Here is a 13,015-nt window from a genome sequence, read left to right as displayed (position 1 = left end):
ATGAATAAGTTCTGAAGATCTAATGTACAGCATGATTATAATTAACAATACTGTATTACATACTTGAAAGTTGCTAAGAAACTAGATTCTCAAATGTCCTCACCACAAGAGAAACGACAATTATGTGACACGAGAGAGGTGTTAGCTAACACTACAGTGGGAATCATGTTGCAATATACATGTTGTATCAAATCAACGTGTTGTACACCTTAAGCTTACCGAATGTTTACGAATAATAACAATAAATGAACGGGATCCAGCATTTCCTGCCAAGTTAACCGGACTGAATCTAAGCACATGAATACTGCACTGCTTCCCCTGCCCTAATGCAAAAGTGCCAGCTACAACCTTTCCGAAGGTGTCACCTTGATACCGGGAGGGAGGGAGACAGGAGAAGCAGAACAAGAGGAGTCAGGGAGATTCCCTGAATTGATCAAATGAATACCCAACAATAACCAAGCCAAAGGGGGCAGGACTATGACCGAGGTCTGGCTTACACAGTCACGGGCAAATGTCGGTCTCGGTACCAACAGAGCACTTGCAAGAAATCCCAATCAGAGTCGCTTACTATGAAACCCAGAAGTCTGCGATTTAACAAGCCCTCCAGGCGATTCTTATGCACATCAAAGTTTGAGAAATGCTGCTGGAAAATACTCATGATGGAAGGCACCCGTAGCCATCAGCCGGTCCAGATAGAATAAGCACCAGTGACCCATAGGCCGGATCCAACCTCCAGGATTCTCCTTCTGATATTTTAAATGGCCACCTTCACATTTTGAAGTTTGGAATTACTAGGCTACCTTGAAAAATCAAAACCTGTGATAAAATTGAATCTGTGTTTCCACAAGGTCACATTTAACAAGGGGTCAAACAGTGGCACCCCTCTTTAGAAAAGGTCCATGCCGTCCGTGTTGCCATGGTCCCCACCGCTCTCCATGACCACACCTGGTCCCCACAACCCACCTACCGTCCCCTTCATGCCCCCGTGTGCATTTGGAATGATCAGTCCCGATCTGGTTCCACGCTCCCATCCCCCCAATCGCGAAAGTAAAGCTCGTGTCAGAGAGTTTAGGAACGTTCAGCTAGCAATTTAGGAACAGGATAATGTCTTCTATAAATGGGAGCTACCATTACAATATCATTTATTAACAGAAAAAAAGAACTTGGAACCAAACCCTGGCTCGGGGATGCTCTCTGTGTTGTGGTTCTGTATCTTCTTCCTTTGTGGCTGTCCTTGATGTTTACGTTCATGAGAGTTCTCCAGAATGTTATTTGGAAAAGGGAGGCACGGTGTAATTTGCTGAGTTTCGCAGGAAACCATCTAAGAAGCAAACAGTTTTGTTCTCGCGCGGGCGGCATCTTGTCTCGGTATTACACAGTCAAAGTGTGTCATTTCTAACAAATAGCAGCAATTATGCTTGGAAATGGTATGCTTGTGTTTGTGCGGGAAGAGGTTTCTCATGTATCTGTAAAATGCGGATTTTTAAAGCTTCCCAGGTGATTCCATTTCATGCAACCAGGTTTAGGAAACACTGATTTGTTCAACCCCAACTAACACAATTATCTACTCTCTGCCACCCCAGACAGATGGGATGGTCACTTTTATTTATTTACTTAATTTTTTTAATGTTTATTTATTTTTGAGAGAGAGAGAGAGAGAGAGAGAGACAGAGCACGAGTGGGGGAGGGGCAGAGAAAGAGGAAAATACAGAATCTGAAGCAGGTTCCAGGCTCTGAGCTGTCAGCATCGAGTCCGATGTGGGGCTTGAACTCACGAACCGTGAGATCATGACCTGAGCCGAAGTCGGACGCTCAACCGACTGAGCCACCCAGGCGCCCCAGGATGGTCATTTTTTAAAATGTTTATAAGCCAATCGAATTATTGGAAAGTTCTTTTTTATACGGAGTCCACTTTTTTATACTGAAGTCCACCACCTGCAATGCCTGTTTCCTACTCGATCCCCTTTGAAAGCTCTATTAGGACATTTAGCACATCCCACCCCAACAATGTCTCAACTGATCTTTATTTTATTTCGGAACTGACATCCATTACAGTCATCATCCTCAGGAGTAATGATGAGATTCGTCCCCTATGAAGATCTTCTGTATCAGATGCAGAGCTAGGGACTTTGGATCCCTTCTCTCGCATTCTCAACAAGACAGAGAAGTGAATTCTATTACCCACTCTTTCCCTGGCAAAGCCAGAACGGGGGCCAAAGCTACAAGGGCCTGGCACCACTTGGTAGCCAGATCTGGGCATGGAATGTTTTAAACTGGGAGCTTCCTGATCTAGAACACTATATTGTCAGGTTTAAAGTGAGTAAGCATATCAGCGCGTCATTTGTTTTAGACGCAGCCTCAGGTCTGACTGGCTGGGGGATGCACCCTGGAAGACGCCAGCATCGGCCTGCAGAACACATCATCCATCACATGCGTCCATCTGTAAGCGCAGGCCATTGGGAATGAGCTTGTCGGGCCCTTAAGCGCAAGACAACAGTCTCAGTAGAATAAGGGGAAGGATAGGGGGGCGCCTGGGTGGCTCAGTCGGTTGAGCAACTGACTTCGGCTCAGGTCACCATCTCACGGTCCATGAGTTCGAGCGGCGCCTCGGGCTCTGTGCTGACAGCTCGGAGCCTGGAGCCTGCTTCGGATTGTGTGTCTCCTTCTCTCTCTGCCCCTCCCCCACTTGTGCTCTGTTTCTATCAAAAATAAATAAAATATTTAAAAAAAAATTAAAAACAACAAATAAGTGAAAACTTAATTTAAAAAAAGAACTGTAGCCTATAAGTCCAATGAATGCTCCCCAAAATACAGAAGAAGAGCTACACAGTGGTCTAACGTGCTCAACAACCATTCGTCTTACCTTGTACACCAGGCGTCATAAAACCTACGCACTTCAGATATGTGCTTGGAGTTCCATGTGTCTTTGTCACTTAGCCATGAGTTAATTTCAGAGAGCTCCAAGATTTCTTTTTTTTTTTTAAGTTCAATTATGTATTATTTGAGAGAGAGAGAGAAAGCGCAAGTGGGAGACAGGCAGAGAAAGCGAGAGAGAGAGAGAGAGAGAGAGAGAGAGAGAGAGAGAATCCCAAGCAGGTTCCATGCTGTCAGCACAGACCCCGACACGGGGCTCGATCCCACCAACTATGAGCTCATGAGCTGAGCCGAAATCAACCGGCAGTCACTTAACCAACTTAGTCACCCAGGCGCTCAGAGATCCACAGATTTCTGCTAGGATTTTATGTCACGGTACTGCATCCTTAGGGACAATGATTCTACTGGAGACGCGTTTGTAACATGTGATTTTTTTCTTATAATTTACTGAGTAGAGTCAGGTGTGTTAAACGCTCGTTTACCTTCCGTTGTAGATATTGTTTCAAATTCTGTTGGATGGCTGTTTCAAAAGACAAATAAACGTGAACTCCAATTTATGTTTTTATTTTTAAGTGGCTTCAACAAATTGGGTCTTTCCTAATTGAAAGTTATTCGGTTTGATTACACAGCCTCAAGAACAATAGCAAAGTCAGTTTGCAATCACTTGATTTATTTCAAGTTTTCCCACTCTGCCGTTATTAAATTAATTCACCTTCTAATAAAAATAATTCCTAATGTTGAGAAAATACAGATAAGTAGAGAGAAGCTTTATTAAGATCATCAGTATTAAAACTAAATCCTTTTTTTCTCATTAAAGAAGATACAGTCAATTTAATTAATTCACATTAATCCCTAGTTGACATTAAATTCATCTAAAAATCTACACTCATAGAGATTATTAACACTAAGCCATAAAAAATGTTTAAAATGATTAATATATAGAAGAAACACAGTTCTAAAAATTCAAGTGATTATATTTTATAACGTTCTATAGGGGCGCCTGGCTGATTCAGTCAGTAGAGCATGCGACTCTTTCTCTCCAAGTTGTGAGTTCAAGCACCAGGTTGGGTGGAGAGATTACCTAAAAATAAAATCTTAAAAAACAAACAAGAAAAAAACCCCACTCTCAGAGCACCTGGCTGGTTCAGTCAGTGTAGCATATGACTCTTGATCTCTGAATTGTGAGTCTGAGCTCTGCCTCAGGTGTAGGGATTACTTAAAAAAAATAAAATCTTGGGGCGCCTGGGTGGCGCAGTCGGTTGAGCGTCCGACTTCAGCCAGGTCACGATCTCGCGGTCCGTGAGTTCGAGCCCCACGTCGGGCTCTGGGCTGATGGCTCGGAGCCTGGAGCCTGTTTCCGATTCTGTGTCTCCCTCTCTCTCTGCCCCTCCCCCATTCATGCTCTGTCTCTCTCTGTCCCAAAAATGGATAAACGTTGAAAAAAAAAAATTTTTTTTTAATAAATAAATAAATAATAAAATAAAAAATAAAATCTTAAAATAAAATCAAATAAAATAATAAAAATACTTGTGATTTAGAAAAACAAGAAATCAGAAAAATATCCTTTCTTTTTTTTTTAATTTTTTAAAATGTTTATTTACTTTTGAGAGAGAGACAGTGCGCACGCACAAGCAGGGGAGGGGCAGAGAGAGAGGGAGACACAGAATCCCAAGCAGCCTCCAGACTCCGAGCTGTCAGCACAGAGCCCGACACGGGGCTCGAACCCACGAACTGTGACATCATGACCCGAGCTGAAGTCAGATGCTTAACCGACTGAGCCACCAAGGCGCCCTGAAAAGTGTCTTTTCTAGAGAAAAAAAAAAATAGAAAATTTTACTAGGATATTGATTTAAGATTGATCTTTCCTTCTACATTAACTGAAAGTGACCATGGGATAAAAACTGAGCCCCAAATTATTTTTACACCTACACCAGTTCAAGTCTCATGTGGAGAGACAGCTCTATTTTGTGAAGCTTTCTGACATTTTATTCCTTTACTTTTTCTAGAAAAGGAAAATTATTATAAGATAATCAATAGTTCACCTCCAACATTTTTACATCGTTCCAGATTGTAAAGCTATCTATGGACCTCTAGTTACCGGTAGATGTCCGGTGGCATATTTTGACTCTGGCTTTTTAAATCTGTTTTCAGGCTACAGGCCACTTAACAAAGACTGTCATCGTGTGTGTTCAACCCTAATTTCAGACTGAGTTCTCCTCCCAAGTCCATGCTGATCGGCCTTATAAGAGTTTAACTTTGCTTAATGAGCTCCTTCATACAGGGTTCAAACCTTCCACCAGGGCAAGTCAAGCTGAACAGAACAACTGTCTTTTCAACGTACGCTGACTTAAAGAACTCACCCTTCACATCAAATGACAACAACGAGAAACAGACTTGTATTTTATCCAGCTTTTCAACTGCGTGATACGCTCTGGAGCTAATTAATTTAATAGACTAAAAGATGCCCATTTTCTTTATTTACGTCTCTTTTTTTTTTTTTTTTTTTTTTTTGGTCTTGATCAACATTAGCGTGCTTGAACGGACACCTCTATTTTTCTTAGAGTTTTAAAGCTTCCTTTCATGTGGGAGAAAAATGGCTAAATATGTCAGGGTTTATCAAACACAGCCTTGCTTTTTTGGCTGGTCCCTTTTGCCTTATCTAGCAAACACATTACCCTCTCCATCAAAATGTGGTCGAGCAAACAAGGCAGTAAAGCCCGCACACATAACCAGAGCTACCTTTAAACAGCCTCTAGGCTCTTTAAACTCAGCTAGAAAGCTGATTAGGTCCCAGATCTTGCGTATTATCTTATTTTTGATAGCTGTGCTATGAAAAGGCAATAAAGAAAAAGCTGTCTAATAAGAAGGCAAGTTAAAGTGTCTGCTTACTTAAGAGGTATACTTAAAAGGAAGGAGGAAAAAAGAACTATGTAAACTAGTGGAACTATTTGCAAATCTCAAAGGGAGCAATTGTTCAAAAAAAAAAAAGAATTTATTTGTGCGTTAAAGGGGAGCCACGATATTTCCTTAAATCTCAGCATTCACATACAGGAAACAACTTCATCGTGGCGTATTTTCCTTTCTGGGGATATTCTCGTATCTTTGCTTAGTACACTGTCGACAACTTTGAAGCTGCTGTTTGTTCACATGGGAGAAAGTCAAAGATTCCTTCCAGGCCTATGGAACAACCACAAAAAGACACACAGGAAGTTATGTATATTTCACTGAGGTTACCTTTCCCTGATCTAAGAGTGAATTAATTAAAAGGTGAGAAAATACTTAACACTGAAACTGACTTGAAATATCTGAGATGCACTTTTCCTATCAAACACAGCAATGGCAGGTATTTAGAAGGAAATATGTCAGCCAATGAGCAAATTGCATGCCTGGTTTTCTGCATCTTAAAGTCACTGAAAGTCCAACTTCTTGGGACTCTACAGATTTTTGGCGTATGTGCAGAGTGGAAACAGACTGGCTTATCCCACGGAGCAGGTGGAAAAGAAAAGATGTGAAAGGGATATGGAATGCTGATTTAAACAGATGGGGGGGGTTGATTCTAGGTGGCAAGGTCAATGTTAACATGTGTAAGAAAACACCAGCTCCTGTCTGGACGTGTTTGCAAGATTTGGTTTGGGAAGTGACATAAAATGAAAACTATTCCTACCTGAGGTTCTGCGATCTAATTGTAACAAAAGCAAGTCATATTCTGTATCCTTGGAGGGTGACTTGGAGGGACTGGGGACGGGTGCTGTTAGCTGCCATTCAAGGACTCTGGTTCCATTTAGCCCAGATCTTGAGTTACTATCTGGAATGGCACTAGATCAGCTCAAAAACATAAAGAAAGATATCCCATAGTTGAGGCAATGCTGATTTTATTCCCAGTCGAAACTGGCTTTGTCTTAATTCCAAAAGTCAACATGTGAAAAAAAAATCAAACCCTGAAAAAAGTGTATTATCTAACTCTATTCCTTTTCATACCAAGACTCTAGTTTTTAATCAATATCCTAACATGAGGAAATGAGGAAACATCCTTTTCTGTTAAAAAAGAAATTTAAACTTGGGGCGCCTGGGTGGCTCAATCAGTTAAGGGTCTGACTCTTAGTTTCAGCTCATGTCATGATCTCAGGGTTCCTGAGTTCGAGCCCTGAGTCAGGCTCTGTGCTGACAGCGTGCAGCCTGCTTGGGATTCTCTCTCTCTCTCTCTCTCTCTCTCTGTCACTGTCTCTCTCTCTCTCCTTCTGCCTCTTCCCTGCTTACTCTCTGTCTTTCTCTCTCTCAAAATAAATACACTTAAAAAATTCTTTTTTAAACCTTTATTTTTTTTAAGTGCACTTGTTTATTTTGAGAGAGACAGAGACAGTGCCAGCAGGAGAGGGGCAGAGGGAGAGGGAGAGAGAGAATCCCAAGCAGGTTTCATGCCATCAACACCGAGCCAGACTCAGGGCTCGAACTCAGAAACCGTGAGATCATGACCCGAGCCAAAACCAAGAGTTGATGCTTAATTGATTGAGCCACCCAGGTGCCCCTAAACTTTTTAAAAAATTTTTTAATGTTTTATTTATTTTTGAGACAGAGAGAGACAGAGCATGAGCAGGGGAGGGGCAGAGAGAGAGGGAGACATAGAATCCGAAACAGGCTCCAGGCTCTGAGCCGTCAGCACAGAGCCCGACGCAGGGCTCAAACTCACGAACCATGAGATCATGACCGGAGCTGAAGTTGGACGCTTAACCAACTGAGCCACCCAGGCGCCTCTGTGCCCCTAAACTTAAAAAAAAATTTTCTTTAATACATTTAAACTTGAACAGCTTCATAGAAGATAATTCCTAGCACATAGGAAAAGAATATCATAAAACCCAGAAGCTGTTAAAATTTGCCACGAAGGACTTAAGTACATAAGGCAAAATGGGGAAGCAGTGTGCTGGCATCCTTACCAAACCAGGGGCTAAGAAGTCACATAGCTGTTTGCCTTTTTAGAGGCTCTTAGCGGAATTTTCCTGTGACTCAGCCTACAAACCATTCAGTGGCGTGCCAACCACACCCTGCAGCAGCGTTTCAGCTTGACATTTACAAGGAAGGCGACTTACTGGGGCTCGGGAGACTGGGAGCAAGACAGTCATCGCTAGGCCCCAGGGACGGTTTTGCGCTGCAGTTCAGCGCCTTCATAGAACCACTTCAAATACAGAGTTGAAGTTTTGGAGTCTAATCACAACGCTGTGGGTGACCGTAAATAAAAGCACTGTTGGGGCGCCTGGGAGGCTCAGTCGGTTAAGCGTCCGACTTCGGCTCAGGTCATGATCTCGCGGTTCATGAGTTCAAGCCCCGCATCGGGCTCTGTGCTGATGGCTCAGAGCCTGGAGCCTGTTTCAGATTCTGTGTCTCCCTCTCTCTCTCTGACCCTCCCCCGTTCAAGCTCTGTCTCTCTCTGTCTCAAAAATAAATAAACGTTAAAAAAACAAAAAGCACTGTTGTCAATAACACAACGCGACACTGATGCAAACGGTGGGTGGTCTGCGATGTTAGCAGATGCCAGCCTAGTAATAGACACACGGCGGAACCTGCCTTAGGAGCGTCGTATCTTAACTCGCTCCTTACAGCAACCCCCGAGGCAGGCAGTACTATAATTTCACTAGATGAGGAAACTGAGGGGCAGAGAATTGTAGTAACGTGTGCCCAGGGCTGCAGAGCTAAGAAGTGGTCAAACTTCAAACAAGTTCAGTCGCGTACGTGTCTGTGCGTGAGCATGTATTAGACGTGGCAAAGGTGCCCCCTTGAAAAGAAATGGGAGCCCAGCCAATTTATTGATCTCCCCCGGAGACAATATAGGAAAGTACTTTTGTTTTGTCATTATTGGGGGTAATATACATTGCATTCTATTAAAGAAACCTGGTGGTGGATGGCTTTAAAAAAAGGTTTATTTTCGGGGCGCCTGGGTGGCGCAGTCGGTTAAGCGTCCGACTTCAGCCAGGTCACGATCTCGCGGTCCGTGAGTTCGAGCCCCGCATCGGGCTCTGGGCTGATGGCTCAGAGCCTGGAGCCTGTTTCCGATTCTGTGTCTCCCTCTCTCTCTGCCCCTCCCCCGTTCATGCTCTGTCTCTCTCTGTCCCAAAAATAAATAAACGTTGAAAAAAAAAATTTTTTTTAAAAAAAAAGGTTTATTTTCAATGCAAACCAATGGTTTGTAAAAACGGTGTGGGAACAGGCTGCAAATTGATTTACAGCGTAGCTCAGAACTCCTTAGCTCACCTCATTAAAATGTGGAGATTTCGTTCACCACAAATTGGCCTTTCCTCCATCTTGCTTCATTTGCTACCTTAGGGCCCCCTGACTGACACTCTGTCATAGGTAAATATTTCCTTTGTCAGCCTACCCTTTTCTCTGTCTCTGTGGATGTTGTGTCTGTACTTACTTTTGATAATGTCTGGTTTTCTCCGCAGAAAGACGCATGTCCTGGAGTTTTGCAAATAGTTTGGGTCTTGTCACTGAACACCATCTAGGGATAAACAGCAACATCAAAGGATTAAAAAAAATTGCTGAACTTAGTATTGTCAGCAAAGAAGGTATGCCATCAGAGTCACCCACACCTGCCCCAAGTCTAAGGGACAATTAAAAGGAAATGTTCGCTGGAATGGAAAGTAGAGATCACATTTGATTAATCTCTTCACCATCATTACAAAGTACACAATCAAGCCAAAAGATGCATTTTTGTGAATAACAGCACGAAAGGGAGGGAAATGAATGAATGAGTAGATGAATGGATGAGAGAGTAAGAAAGTTTTCATTATAAATGTTGCCATTGTTGCTATCACTGGGATATACAAGAATTTTTCTGCAATGTTAACCTAAGACCTGACGAGAAAAAATAATTACTTTAGATGCGCTGACTTATTTGGGGGGCAATTATGCACTTAACATCTTTTTAAAATGCTATGAATCTTCACCCTCCGGTGCAGCATTATATACTTATGCAATTAACCACACTGATAATGACCTTCCCATCTGATCTAGAATGACAAAATGAAACTCTGATCGACAAAGAGATTCATAACAGTGCTAAGGTGGCCTTTCCAGGCTTCATGAGTCATCCCAAGAGTTTCTGAAGGACAAACATAAAAGTAGCAAGCACAATAAACAACAGTATGTCTATTACTGAGAAAAGAACACACATTTGAAGCTTTACTTTTATACACACACACACACACACACACACACACACACACACCCGTTGCTAACCCGATTAATAGAAACCCAAGAAGATGCACCAAAAAACGTGTTCCATTTTTGGAAACACTATTTTTTCAAGCACAAATTAGTACCCATACCCATGCGTACTCTGTTGGTGTTAGTTTTTCGAAAGTCAAGGAGAAAGCTCCTTTCCTCCAGAAATCTCATAGGAAGTAATTATTCACTGGTCCGTCAATAGGTAGTGCTAATTTCACTAGGATGTGCCCAGATCATTAGGATCATTTACTTGAAAAGACCCAAATAGTATGAAAGTGTATGTATGGACAGTTTGTTCTTGGGGGGGGGGGTGGAAAGGATCGTTTTCTCACCCACGGGGTTGGGGGTCTGGGGCCATTGAATATTAGTAACAATCCAGTCTGCTGCCAGAGGAGGTTAGGAACCAATTCCCAGGGCAACCTCAGAAAACTGTAAAAACAAAAACAAACCATTTTGTCTCCTGCTTTCCACATCCCATAGCTGTTATTGAAAGAGAGCAAAGGAAAAGCAAAAGAGAAGCCCACACTATTTGACATTTTCACCACGACACCCAACCACCTTGCCACCCCCCAGTTAAGGAAATGTTAGCCCAGCCACAAATCAAAATGAATAATCTGATTACACTTGGGGAACCAGAGTAAATAAAGGTTGTGTGCCCTGTAATTACCCGCACTGAACCATCTCAGGAGGTATTTAAAATATTTGGGGGTTGCAGGTGGAGAAAGGTTTCTTGGCCGTAGTTGTTCATTGAAATCTCTTACAGGATTTTTTTTTTTTTTTTTGAAACCTAGCCTGTGATGCAGAGCCTGCTGGGCTAAATTATGAACCAAAGGCTTTGGGGTGGGAACAATCAATCAAAATACCTGGGGTAGTGTGTAATGTGCATGATCTTGTCAGCATGAGCAGACTGCCCCTGAACACGGTCCCTCAGCAGGTTAAATAAATATGATACTATAGACAAACCGACAGGATCACACGGCTGCATCAATCAGCTGTTGATAAAATACAATCTTCCTTTAATACACGCTGAGAAAGTTATTTAACACTTACAAAACCTATATCCATTTCTTGTCCTTTTTTTTTTTTTTTTTTCTTTCCAAAGTGTTACTCTTTTCAAGAGCAGGGGGAAGAAGTTGAGCCATCTCGGGTGGAGGAAGGGGATTTAATGGACCCAAAGAAACAGACGCGGCAGCCTAACCTGGGGGGGGGGGGCGGTGTACAAATAACAGCCGTGGGGGTGGGGGAACCGTCTGGAGCGTCCCCCCCCCCCCCCCGCAGAATGCAAACCATGCCTGAAGCTTTGCAATGGGTCTCAAAAAAAAAAAAAAAAAGTGAATACCCTTGTTGAAACTACCCCGGCAGGGAAGCCCCCGGGTGCACAAGCAAACGCGCGTTATTTCAATTCCGTTCTTATTTCAGCTCTGCAGTTTGCCTGCCTCTGGAGCAGATGAGAGAACCATTCCGGATTTATGGGGGGGGGGATGGAGGGGGGTTGCTGGACAGGAAATCATTTAACAGGCAGGGGTGGGGTGGGGAGGGGGGCTCCAGTGAACTTAGAAAAGTGACCCCATAGGCCCGGTGGTTAAGGGGTGATCGTGGCTGACTGCACACCGGTGAAACTTGGGGGGGGGGGGTCAGTACTAGGGAAACAGGGAGACAACTGCCCTGAGTTCGCAGCGAGGGTGCTAAGCGCCTGTGTGCTCTGTGGCTTGAGAAAAAGCCCATCGGTGATTAAGGAGCCACTCTCCCCGCTTGCAAACAGGCGACAATGACAGGGGGTTGGTGCCAGGACCCTCCAGAGCGCCGGCCCAGGCTGGGCCGTAAGTCGATTTTGACTTTAACCTTCGCCTGGCGCCCGCTGTCCCCCCACCCACCCACACGCGGCCGCCTGGCCTCCACTGTAACCCCGGGGTCCTCTCCTCTGTCGCGCGTGGACCCGCGACACCGCGCGCCCGGGGCAGGGCCGGACGGGGAGTGGCCGAGCGCCGGGGAGGGCGTCGGAGGCCAGGAGGTGGGGGTAGGGGGGAGCCCGGGGAGCCCCGGGGAAGTGCCGACGGGCTGTCTCTTAACGAGTGCAGATTAATGTCCCATCTCACACTAAGCTCTCCTAAGTGCCGTCGCTCCAGCCCAAACACTGCGAGCGTGGCGAGGCGTCGCCTGCCACTCAAAACGCCGATCTTTCCCAGCCTGTTGAAATAACCCGCCGGGGCCGCCGGAGGTGCTGACGGCCACGTTTGTCAGCGCGCGGAGCCGCGCGGGACCCTCCTCGGCGGCGACCGGGGCTCGGAACCAATCCAACGCGCGCGAGCGCGGCCGCACTCGGCGCGGCTCCTCCCTCGGCCACGCACGCCCTCCCCTCTGGTTTCCCGAAGATTCGAGCGGGGAGAGACTGCTTTTGGGGACCCAGGGGTCTGCGGCGGGGGCGACTTAGGTCGCCGCGAACCGGCTCCCTGCCCCGCACTGTCGCAGGCTCGCCTGGGCGGCCCGTGCCACGCAGGCGCAGAAGGCGACAGATGGAGACCCGGCAAAGAACCGGACCGGGACGACCGGCTTGCACGGACCCCCTCGGCCCTAACAGGCCCCAGTCCCCCGGCAGACTCCCTGCCCACGCCCCACGTCCAACTGGGAGGCTCCGTCCCCTGGGCCGGAGGCGGGGAGGGATCCAGGTGAGGGAGGGAGGAAAGGAGGGATCTGGCTCCCCTAAGAGCGCTTTCCATCCCGGAAACTCGCTTGAGGTCCCCTCCCGACCCCCGACCCCCTACCCCCGGGTGCGGCTTCAGCTGGCCGTGGCGGCGACCCGGGCCTCGGGGACGGGGGGAGGCGCTGGAATCCTTACAGCCTTTTTGGAGACTTGGCGCTTTCAAGAGCTCTTTACCTGAAACTGACACCCGCAAGCACTCCCCGGGGACCTGTTGGGCAGATG

General features: G+C 45.5%; 1 long non-coding RNA gene across 1 annotated transcript in view; it reads right to left on the bottom strand.

The window, feature by feature from the left end:
• Positions 1–5,004: 5,004 nt before the first annotated feature.
• LOC122468285 overlaps positions 5,005–13,015 on the bottom strand; it is a 63,698-nt gene continuing 55,687 nt past the window's right edge. The window contains exons 2-3 of the long non-coding RNA XR_006293198.1: positions 9,281–9,364; positions 5,005–6,051 (exon numbers count right to left, since the gene is read on the bottom strand). This is a non-coding gene — a long non-coding RNA (uncharacterized LOC122468285). The remainder of the gene's footprint in view (positions 6,052–9,280; positions 9,365–13,015) is intronic.

Source organism: Prionailurus bengalensis, chromosome B3, assembly GCF_016509475.1.
Source record: "Prionailurus bengalensis isolate Pbe53 chromosome B3, Fcat_Pben_1.1_paternal_pri, whole genome shotgun sequence".
Taxonomy (NCBI): Eukaryota; Metazoa; Chordata; class Mammalia; order Carnivora; family Felidae; genus Prionailurus; species Prionailurus bengalensis.
The sequence above is the reverse complement of the archived record's forward strand: the minus strand, read 5'-3'. Positions and strand labels throughout refer to the sequence as shown.